This window comes from Pteronotus mesoamericanus, unplaced genomic scaffold (assembly GCF_021234165.1).
Source record: "Pteronotus mesoamericanus isolate MK-2021 breed Mesoamerican mustached bat unplaced genomic scaffold, CSHL_Meso_final scaffold_705, whole genome shotgun sequence".
Classification (NCBI taxonomy): Eukaryota; Metazoa; Chordata; class Mammalia; order Chiroptera; family Mormoopidae; genus Pteronotus; species Pteronotus mesoamericanus.
This window is the reverse complement of record NW_026555326.1, coordinates 8,270,787-8,280,441: the sequence shown is the minus strand read 5'-3', so window position 1 is coordinate 8,280,441 and position 9,655 is coordinate 8,270,787.

Below are 9,655 nucleotides of genomic sequence, written 5' to 3'. Positions count from 1 at the left end.
GTTATCTTAGATGCAAAAAGACAATAAACAGGCTCTCTTAAAGTAATGATTGACCTTTTTCAAGGAAACTACAGGCATAGGAGGGACTACCCACTATGACCCGCTTTTAGCTAGAAAAGTTTTTACGTTCAGGCCATCCTATGTGGTTACTTTTGGTCCCTGAGTTTGTAGGGCCAGCCATGCTGGCCTCCTCTCAGCTTGTCAGGTTTAGTATGTGTCCCCTTGTTTTCTGTCACAAATATGGTGTTATTTAACAGATAAGAAGCCTGAGGTTCAGAGGGGTTAAGCATTTTGCTCAAGACCACACAGCTTTCAAGTGGCCAAGATATAAGGAGCTCAGATGAATCTGTTCTCAAATCTCCAAATTTTCCCACACCCTATTGTCTCCGTTTCCAAGCCTCTCCACCCTATAAACTAATTCATTCAACAGTTACTGAATAGGCCAATCCTCATGCTGGCCACTGGAGATCCGTAGTAAACAAGTCCAGAGTGGTCCCTGCTCAGGGAGCATGCAGTTGTACCAGGAAGACAAACGATTAGTAAGTAATAACCAACCCCTCAGTATGGATGGTGGGAGAGAGGACCTGGAAGGAGCTGGGGCAAGTAGGTATAGAAGGCAGGACTGCTGTCTCCAATGGAGGTAAAGCCACGCCCCTTCCCCACCCCACCCCCAAACGCAGCTTTTTCCTCCCCAGACTGAGTTTCAGAAGCTGCCAGCAGGGGGAGTCCATGGCCCAGGCCTGACTCACCTCAGATGCTTATGTAACTGGGAAAACTAGGGGAGGAGAGCAAGCACCAGGCACGAGGCTTGTCACACATACAGACAGACACATGTACTGGCGATAACACAAAGGAGCTTCATACAGAAAAGTGTTGCACACACAGAGCAATGCACAGGCACACATACAACATGTACACATGCTGCCAAGGAGGGATATGTGGTGTAGACTGCAGAATACTCCTGAACCCTCCCCGTTTGGCCCATAAAAAAACCACACAGGCTTACCCAGCATCTTTGCTGATGCCTGTGGCGGTGTGAGCGAGGGAAAGAGGAAGTCAGACTTTACCTGAGCCTCAGGCCAGCCTGAGATAAGAGGAAGGGAGGAAGCCTGCCATTGCAGAGGCAAGTAAGAGGTGAATAGTGACCATGGAGCCTGTTGTCACTGTCCTCACCCAGTTCCTACTGGCTCTCAAAGTACCACCAAGTGTGGGCATACATCATACTCCAGACCCGTGTTTCACATGATTATGTAATAATTTCCCCTCAAGAAGACATATGTGCAAGGCACCAAGTTGGCACTGAAGTGCTCTGAGTATCATAAAAGATAATTAAGACCCGTGCTCTGCTCTAAAGGAGTTTATCATGTGGCTGAGATCTCACAACCATGAGACATGATTCTCAGAAAGGGATATTCAAAGACAGGCCCATCAACGTGTTCTGACCTGTGCCAGGGGAATAACATGATCTCATTTAATCCTCACCAGAACCCTCTGAGGTCAGTGCTATTATTATTCATGGGAGGAAACCGAGGTGTACAGAAGTTTAGGAATTTGTGAACCTGGGTTTGTCTGAGTGTAGAGAAGCCTGGGTTTCTATCATGTGACATGGCTTCTTAAAGGTAGACATGGACCCAGCACACACAAATACACACCCAGATATTGACAGCCAGCACCTTACAGAATGACAAATACATCAAAGAAACAAGGACACATAAGGTAAAAAACAATACATGAAGGGGGGAAAAATCTACAACTATACCATCAGATCATTGATCAAGAAGTACTAGCCCATGCCCTGGCCAGGTAGCTCAGGTGGGTTAGAGTGTTGGCCTACCATGCCAAGGTTGCAGGTTTAATCCCTGGTCAGTGTACATACAATAAGCAATCAGTGAAGCATAAATAAGTGGAATGGCAAATGAATGTTTCTCTCTCTCTCCTCTTCCTTTCTCTCTAAAATCAATTTTTAGAAAAAGTATTAGTCCAAGATTTTTTTTAAAAAGAAGACACACATACCCACCTAACATTAAAGATAGAAATGCCACAAACACAAAGCGCTCTCTCTCTTTTATTTATTTTTTAATCCTTACCTGAGGATATGCTCATTGATTTTAGAGAGAGATGGAGGAAGAGAGAGAGGCGGGGGGGGGGGGGGTGGAGGTGGTGAGGACATCAATGCGAAAGAGAACCAGCAGTCGGTTGTGTCCTATACGTGCCCCAACTGGGGAACAGATCCACAGCCTAGGTATGTGGCCGGACTGGGAATCAAACCTGCAATCTTTTGGTGTACAGGACAATGTGGCAACCAAATGAGCCATCCAGCCAGGGCAGCTCTCTCTCTTTTAAATGTGGATAAATCCCAGCTTGGTGGGAGGTCAGGATCACATGCAAGAATGTCCTGTGATTTGTTTGTGTTTATAAAGCCTTGACCCATACTGCCATGATGAGCTATATTTTCCCACCCTCCCAAAAGGGAACATTTTCTCTGCTGCTTGTTGAGAGGATCAAGTGAAGAGATAAGGCAGAAGCAGAACGAAAACCTGCTTTCGCCCTGACAACCAACTCAAATCAAAACAGCTGCACACTTGGGGACCAGGCATACACTAAGATAAACACACAGACATCATGTGTGCCCAAACACTCTCAGAGAATTACAGAGCCATCTCTCCCCGACACACACACATAAGCACACTGGACCCTTTCCCTACTTCCTTTCTAGCCAGGCACCTGTATCCTCAAGGTGGCCTCTGTGCATATGTGTACTCCCTGAACCCTGAACCCTCCTCTGTTCTTGGCTAGGCCCACACTCCTTCCCAAGTTCTCAAACCCTATACCCAGGATGTGGCACATCTATTAAAGAACAGAGGAGCAACAATGCCACTGCTGGCCTTGGCACAACCTGGCCTTGATTTCTGAGGAGGCCTTGTCATTCTATGCCCAGGATTAGTGCCAGTTGCCACCCACTTCAGATTGCCATGGAGGGATCGATGTGAACTAGAATCCCCTCATCCTCCCTCCAACTAACATGTCCCTCATTTCCCAGTCCCATAGGACTGGGCATCTGGGCTCCACCCATTCCCTCTCTTCCATTTCCAGCCAGCTATGAGGGAGCTGATGGCACAGACATGTCTGGAGAGTGGCATGGGATGAGGCAAATCCCACTGTGTGATATCACGTCTCCTACAATCAGACAGCCTGAGGTGGAATGGGGATTCATCAAGACAGAAGATGATAGTGGTTTGACTAGACAGAGGTTTTTGGGCAGGAGGTGGTTAGCACAAGGTGGCTGCCTCTGTGTCACTGAGATTGAGCAAGAGACAGATTTAAGGAACAGGTCATTTACAACTTTGTCCACACACAGCTCTGAGCGAGGTGAGGAGGAGGCACCAATACTCCCTAATACTGAACACCTCTTCTGTGCTGGGCTCTGCTCTGAGTACTCAGCACACACCTGCTCTCAGTTCTCACAACAACCCACAGGGGAGCATGATTTTTACCTGTTTTGCAGATGGGAGAGGAGGCCTAGAGACATGATCCAACTTACCCAAGGTCACCTGACTAGCTAATGGTAGCTCCCAGATTCAAACACAAGCTGCTTACCTCCCAAACTTAAGTTCCTAAATTCTTCTTTCTCCTGCTTTCCTAACCTGCACACACTTATTTGTGTATGCACACTTGTGCTCTCTCTTTCTCTCTCTCTCTTACATACACACACACAAACTCTCTCTCTCATGCCTATGCAATCTTTTGAAATAACTGTCTTTTTCCATTAGTGTATCTTCAGCTCCTAGCACATTGTAGGAGTTCATTTGTTGAATGAATGAATGTAGTTCTGGAGGCCCAGCAAAAGAGGAATCAGTGAGAGGTGTAGGGGAGGAGGGGTGGGTAGGGGGACGGAATGGGACAAAGTGGGATTTCACAAACATGCTCACTTCTAACTCTGGGGTCCCAGCCTGTCAATGCACCTGGGGAGGGAAAGAGAAATGTGGTTCACAGAGTTTCCTAAGGGTGAAGGCTGTCTTAACTCTTTCCTCAAATCAAAACAGAGGACAAGGAAACTTGAGGAGAAATTGGGGGAGAGGGTATGGGAGCACACAGCCATCTCAGCCCAGCTCAGGTCTTGCTTGTCTCCATTCCCTGCTGGTGTCTGTCACATGGTCTTCCCAGGTCTCTCTCCCAACAGTCCCTGCCTCCTCCACAGACCACACCTGGACTCTGCAGAAACATGGCACCCCTTGGCTGTCCTGGCTGAGGGGTGGACAATTCCCTCTGTTCCCTAGTCCAACTGAAACAAGGGTGGAATTTTTCCAAAGGCCCTCTATTGGGAAAGTAAAGGGAAAACAAAGCCAGAAATAAAGACTACAAAAACAAAGAAACAGATGGGACAGTGGGGGTGAAGAAACTTGCTGTAGGAGAGAGTGGGCCCAGAGTTCTGATGCTGCTGTGACCCTGTCTCCCACAGCACCCTGTCCTCAGCCCTTTAATGGCATTTCCTCACTCTGCATTACCGTCACTCCAGGGCTTGTTTATATTTGCATCTCCATCTTGGCAGTGAGTGTCTCAAGACCACTGTTGGCTCTTTTTGGCTCTGCCCCATGTCTGGCACAGTGCCTGGCAAGGAGTAGAAGCTCCACAGACATTTGCCAAGTACTTGAGCAAGGGAGTGAGCAAGAGAGTGAGTAAGAGAGGAAGGCTGGGTTCTTTCTCTCTCATAGCCAGATTGCCTCTGTGGTGGGCACTGTTTCTACCTCTGGAGTTGTCTCACACAGGTCAATTTGATCCACAGCTCACAGAAAACTTCTCCTGTATCAGAGCCTGAAACTTTCATCTGTCAGGAAACAATCTAGGCTATGCTGTGAGGAGGGGAGAGTGCTGGAGATCAGATTCAGCTAAAACAGAAGCTGGAGTCCCAAGGCCAGAGCATTGAAAACCAAGGGCAGAAAATAATAACTAACATGCTTGGGGCATTTGAGTTCTCAAAACAATCCGATAAGTTAGAGCTGTTAAGAAAACCAAAGGTCAGAGAAGCTAAAACTTTGTTAACTGAGTGGTAGGCTAGATTTCTTATCCAGGCATTCTGACTTCCCAGCAGTCTGGACCACGTTGCCATCCTGCCTCTCTAGAGGATAAACCACCCTGAGAAGGACCTGGTGTCTGAAGGAATAACAAAGGTGCAGGTCCAGCCTGCTGGCAGGACAGGGCGCTAGGGAATCCAGATGAGTAGGACTGCCTACTCCAGGTGGGCACTGAGGCACAGAGCATTGGCAAGAGGAAGCCAGTTCCTGAACCAGATGTCTCTGTGGGGAGAAGATTGGACAGAACAAACCTAAGACTTAGGGAATGGAGGCAGGTCACCAATAAGGAGTTTAGGCATATGAAACAAAGCTTCAGTGTTCCCAACTAAATAAAAAATTTGGGGGCTAGAATTCCAGAATCAGACAGCACAACCTTGAATGGACCTGGGTTTACCAGCTGTGTAGCCTGCATCCTCTACTTAGGGAAACTTCTCGGGATCTTTGTTTCTCCATTTCCCCATCTATAAAATAGACTTGTTATGAGGACTGAACTAGGTAACACATTAAAAGGGCTAAAATTCTTAGCATGGTGCATCATCACCTGGTAGCTGTGAGGAGTTAGAGATCAGAGGGGCAATCTAGCTCAGTGGCTCTCAACCCTGCCTGCATGCTGAATCATCAGGGGATCTTTTAAAAGACACTGATGTCTGGGTCCCATCTCAGACTAATTCAAACATGATCCTTGGGGGTGAGGCCAGGCATGAGACATTAAAGCTGGGGGTGAAAACCCCTACCCAGTCTAATTCTCTCACTTTATTGATAAGAGGTAAAGGACTTATTCAAGTTCACACAGCTAGTCAATGGTAGAGCAAGTCCTGTATGGAAACACGCTGCCCTCCCTCCAGTCCAGCCCAGGGTGATTTTCAGTACTTCATGGCTCAGCTTTTGTTCCTTATCTTTGGGATAGGAGAGCTGCCCAGAAGGGAGGCAGAGCCCAGACCCACCCAGTGTCACTCAGCAGAAATAAAGGTAAGGAAATGGGGGTAACTTGAGGAAATGAAGAAGCATCCCCGAGGGCTATAAGAAGGCTTGTGGAGACCAAGTTAAGGGATAGGGTAGAGGGATTTGGATACTAAATGACATGAGATTCTGACAAAGGAAACATGACATGGGAAGCTTGCTTGTTTTGATTGTAATAGTCTTTCCAGTACCTTGCACAGGCACGTAGTAAGTGCTCAACAAATGCTGGGAGAATGTCTGAATGATGCCATGGCATTAAAAACGAGCATGCACTCTGACTGAGTCTGCCAGGGACACTCACATTTCCAAGAGGCAATGCTGAGAACATACAAACAGGAGCACAAGAATGAAGGAATTCTGGGCTTGCAGAGAAACTGAGACACAGAGGAGGCTGAGCTCTCTGAAGTCCGAAGAGAGCTGGTTATGTGGGAGCAAGGCTGTGGCCCTGTGTCCAAATGTTTCCAGGGCATCCTGTCCTAGCTGGGCACCTGGAACATCAATGGACAAACCAACAGAGTTGTATCCTGGGTCAAGTAGAGGGGGCCTTGTAAGGGAAGAAAAAAGTAGGAAGAAGGAGGCAGGGGTCCAAGCCAGGCTGCCTCTTGATAGGGGGAATGGGGAGGCGGGGTGCTCTGGGCCAGTGGCTGGGTCAGATCTCTGGCCAAAGCAAACCTGCCTCAGGAGACTGGGGGGCCGCTCCCTCCCTGCCCAGATGGAATCAAAGGCAAATAGGAACCCTAGAGGGCCCAGCTGTGACCCCTGCCCCAACACTCAGCAAGGCCCATTAACCCCAGCCTCTCCATCACCCCTAACAAAATTTTTCCAGCCCAAAGAATCTCTGGGAACAAACTCTTCTAATATTTGCTGATCAAGTGCCAGCCAAGAAATGTCAGGTTCCTTCAGCCTCATTCCCAGCCCTGTCCTTCTCCCCTAAATATATCTAAACCCTGTTGTCTATCACATGGGTTCTCTATAAGAAACCAGGATGGTCTCTGCCCAAATCCTGAGCCCTTCCTTATTTTTATGCCAAGAGTTAAAGGGATCAGACTCATTTATGTGGGTTATACTAATAAACAAAATAGGAGTACCTGTCCCCTTGATCTTCTTATGAACCCAAGTCTCCAACAGGTGATTCTTGAATAGATACAAGTACAGGAAACTTCTCTTGCTCACCTGAGTTGAGCCATGAGCTGAGGAGAAAGTAGGCAGAATTTGGGAATTTGGGAATTACTAGAGCTACAAAGGGACCTCAGAGATTTTCTAACTTTGTTCTTTGTTGTTCAGATGAAGATGCAAAACCAGAGTGGAGGTGCCTCTTGTTCAAAGCCACACAACTAGTTACTGACCCCACCAGGACCAACTTACAGGCATGCACCCTTCGTATTAGGGCATGGTGAGGGCCGCAGGTAGTGGAGGTGGGAAGAGAGAAGCCCAGAAAAGCTCTGGACCATCATGCTCAGGGAGGTGAGTTGACATGGGCCCCTGAGCAACACCATTTGTCCTTTTGTTCTTTTCACTTAGGCTTCTACTTGCATGCCGAGGTGGGACACAAACATGGAGCTCTCTAACCAGAAACAGTAAGAGGACAAAAGAAGTAGGATTGGAGCAGAGGCAGAGGGGCTGGGGGAAATTCTTCTGGTGTTCTTTCCTCTTCTCCATTTTCTAAAGTCTTTCTAAAGTGGTTTTAACAATAAAAACATTATAAGAATAATCTAGGGAAAAAGATTAAAGGTGGCAGAAGCAAAAAGAAACAGAGGAAGAGGTTTTTAGAATCCATTTTGAGTAGATTGAAAAGGAAGACCAGAAAGAAAGCAGAGGACCAGACATCAAGGGAGAGATGAAGCAAAAACCCAGTACCATCCCTGTAATCCAGTGGGGAAACTGAGGAAGCAGCAGGACTTGAACAGCCACTTTGTGGCTCTGAGCCCACCTTCCCACCACAAGGTCAATACAATCTTCAGGAAGTGGGAGGAGAGAGGGCTGGAGAGAAAGAGGAATAAAAGGCACCTTTGTTGGACTCTTGCCATGCCCGCCCCCAGGCCTTCCTGGGCTCCCTTGTCCATTCTATTACCTCAAAACAGCTTCCCCATGGAATAAAATTTTTTACCCATACCCTCAGAAGGTCCCAGAAGCCTGGTGATAAGACCACAGGCCCCGAAGCAGAAGAGAGAGATGGAGAGAATGGAACAGGGGTGGAGGGAAAGGAGAGACTGCCCAGAGAGAGCTGGCCTCAGGGAGGAGGAAGAGAGCAAGCAGAGCTGGTAAGCTTGGCCCAAATCAGGACTAGGGCAGAGAAGTGGGGTGAGGGGGCGGGAGGAGGGACAGTGGGGGTGATAGAAGATCCTAGTGCTCCTTCTCTCCTACTCTCCCTCCCTCTTCTCTCTTTCTTGATCTTGAAACAACCTTCAAGTCTGGGCTAGAGGCCCCAGGAGGCCTGTCACTTAGGAAACAAAACTGTTCCTTGGAGATCTTGAAAGCCCATCTGCAGCTGAGCTGCATCCCCACCCCTCCTTTATGTACATGCACATTCTCCCATGAACTCTCACGTACACCCACACGCACTCCCTGGCTGGCCACACGTGCACACACACACTCTCACACATCACTATACAAATAACTGATTTTTAACAGACTGACCACACATCCAAGTGAGTGTTGCCTTCTGCTCTCTTGAGGAGTTTCTACTCTGGAATTACCATTTGGTACATTCACATGGTCTTTCCCCCACACACAGATCCTACACAGTCATGTTCACACACATGGATACATGTACAGATGTGTATAATATACTATCCTCTGTCTCTCTCCAATCTTCTCTCTCTCTCCCTCCCACTTTCTCTCTCTCTCTCCCCCCACCCCCCTCTACTTCCCAGATTTCCCCATGCCAAGCACACATTTGATTCAGGATCCCTCATCTTGGCCTTTGTCAATTACCTCTCTGTCCTATGACTTTCAAACCCACTCCCCAGGTCAGTCATCCTGACTTTCCCGTGTCCTACTTTCAAGTTGTTTTTACTCTCTTCTTTGTTCCTCTCATTCCAAGGGCCTTGATCTAAACTGATACCACTGGCTGTGTTCAATGGAAGCAGTAGCTCAACCCAGGCACCCCAGGTCAAAGGACCAGGTGCCTATACCCATTTATGTCCTGGAGTCTGAGGTCCACAGTAGAGGAGCAGGAGGGAGACTCCCAGGGTCTCCACACTTACCTGGGCAGGAAGGGTATTCAGGGACACATGGGTGAGAAATGGATCCTGTCCACTCTTTCTTTCATCTGAGCCCCAAATATGGGAGCAGCTGTGCCCTTGGGACTGCATGCTGGCCCCAGTACAGAGCATGGCAGGGAGCTCTGCCAAGCAGTATGGGCACAGGAAGAGCACAGTCCTTTCCGGTACTGGGCCTGGCCTCAGGGACCAGAGCCAAGGCCTTGGAAGGACTGGGCAATTCTGGGAGTTACCAGCAGGGTGAAGGTGGGGGAGTAAAAACTGTGAGAGCCCAGCACCTGACATCTATACACCTATCGGTTCTGGGGCTGATTTTCTCATCTGTCTCACCTTGTGTCCTGGAGAGGGCTGGGCAGAAGATGACCCAGGATGCCAAAGCAGAGACTCAGGAACAGGTGCTTC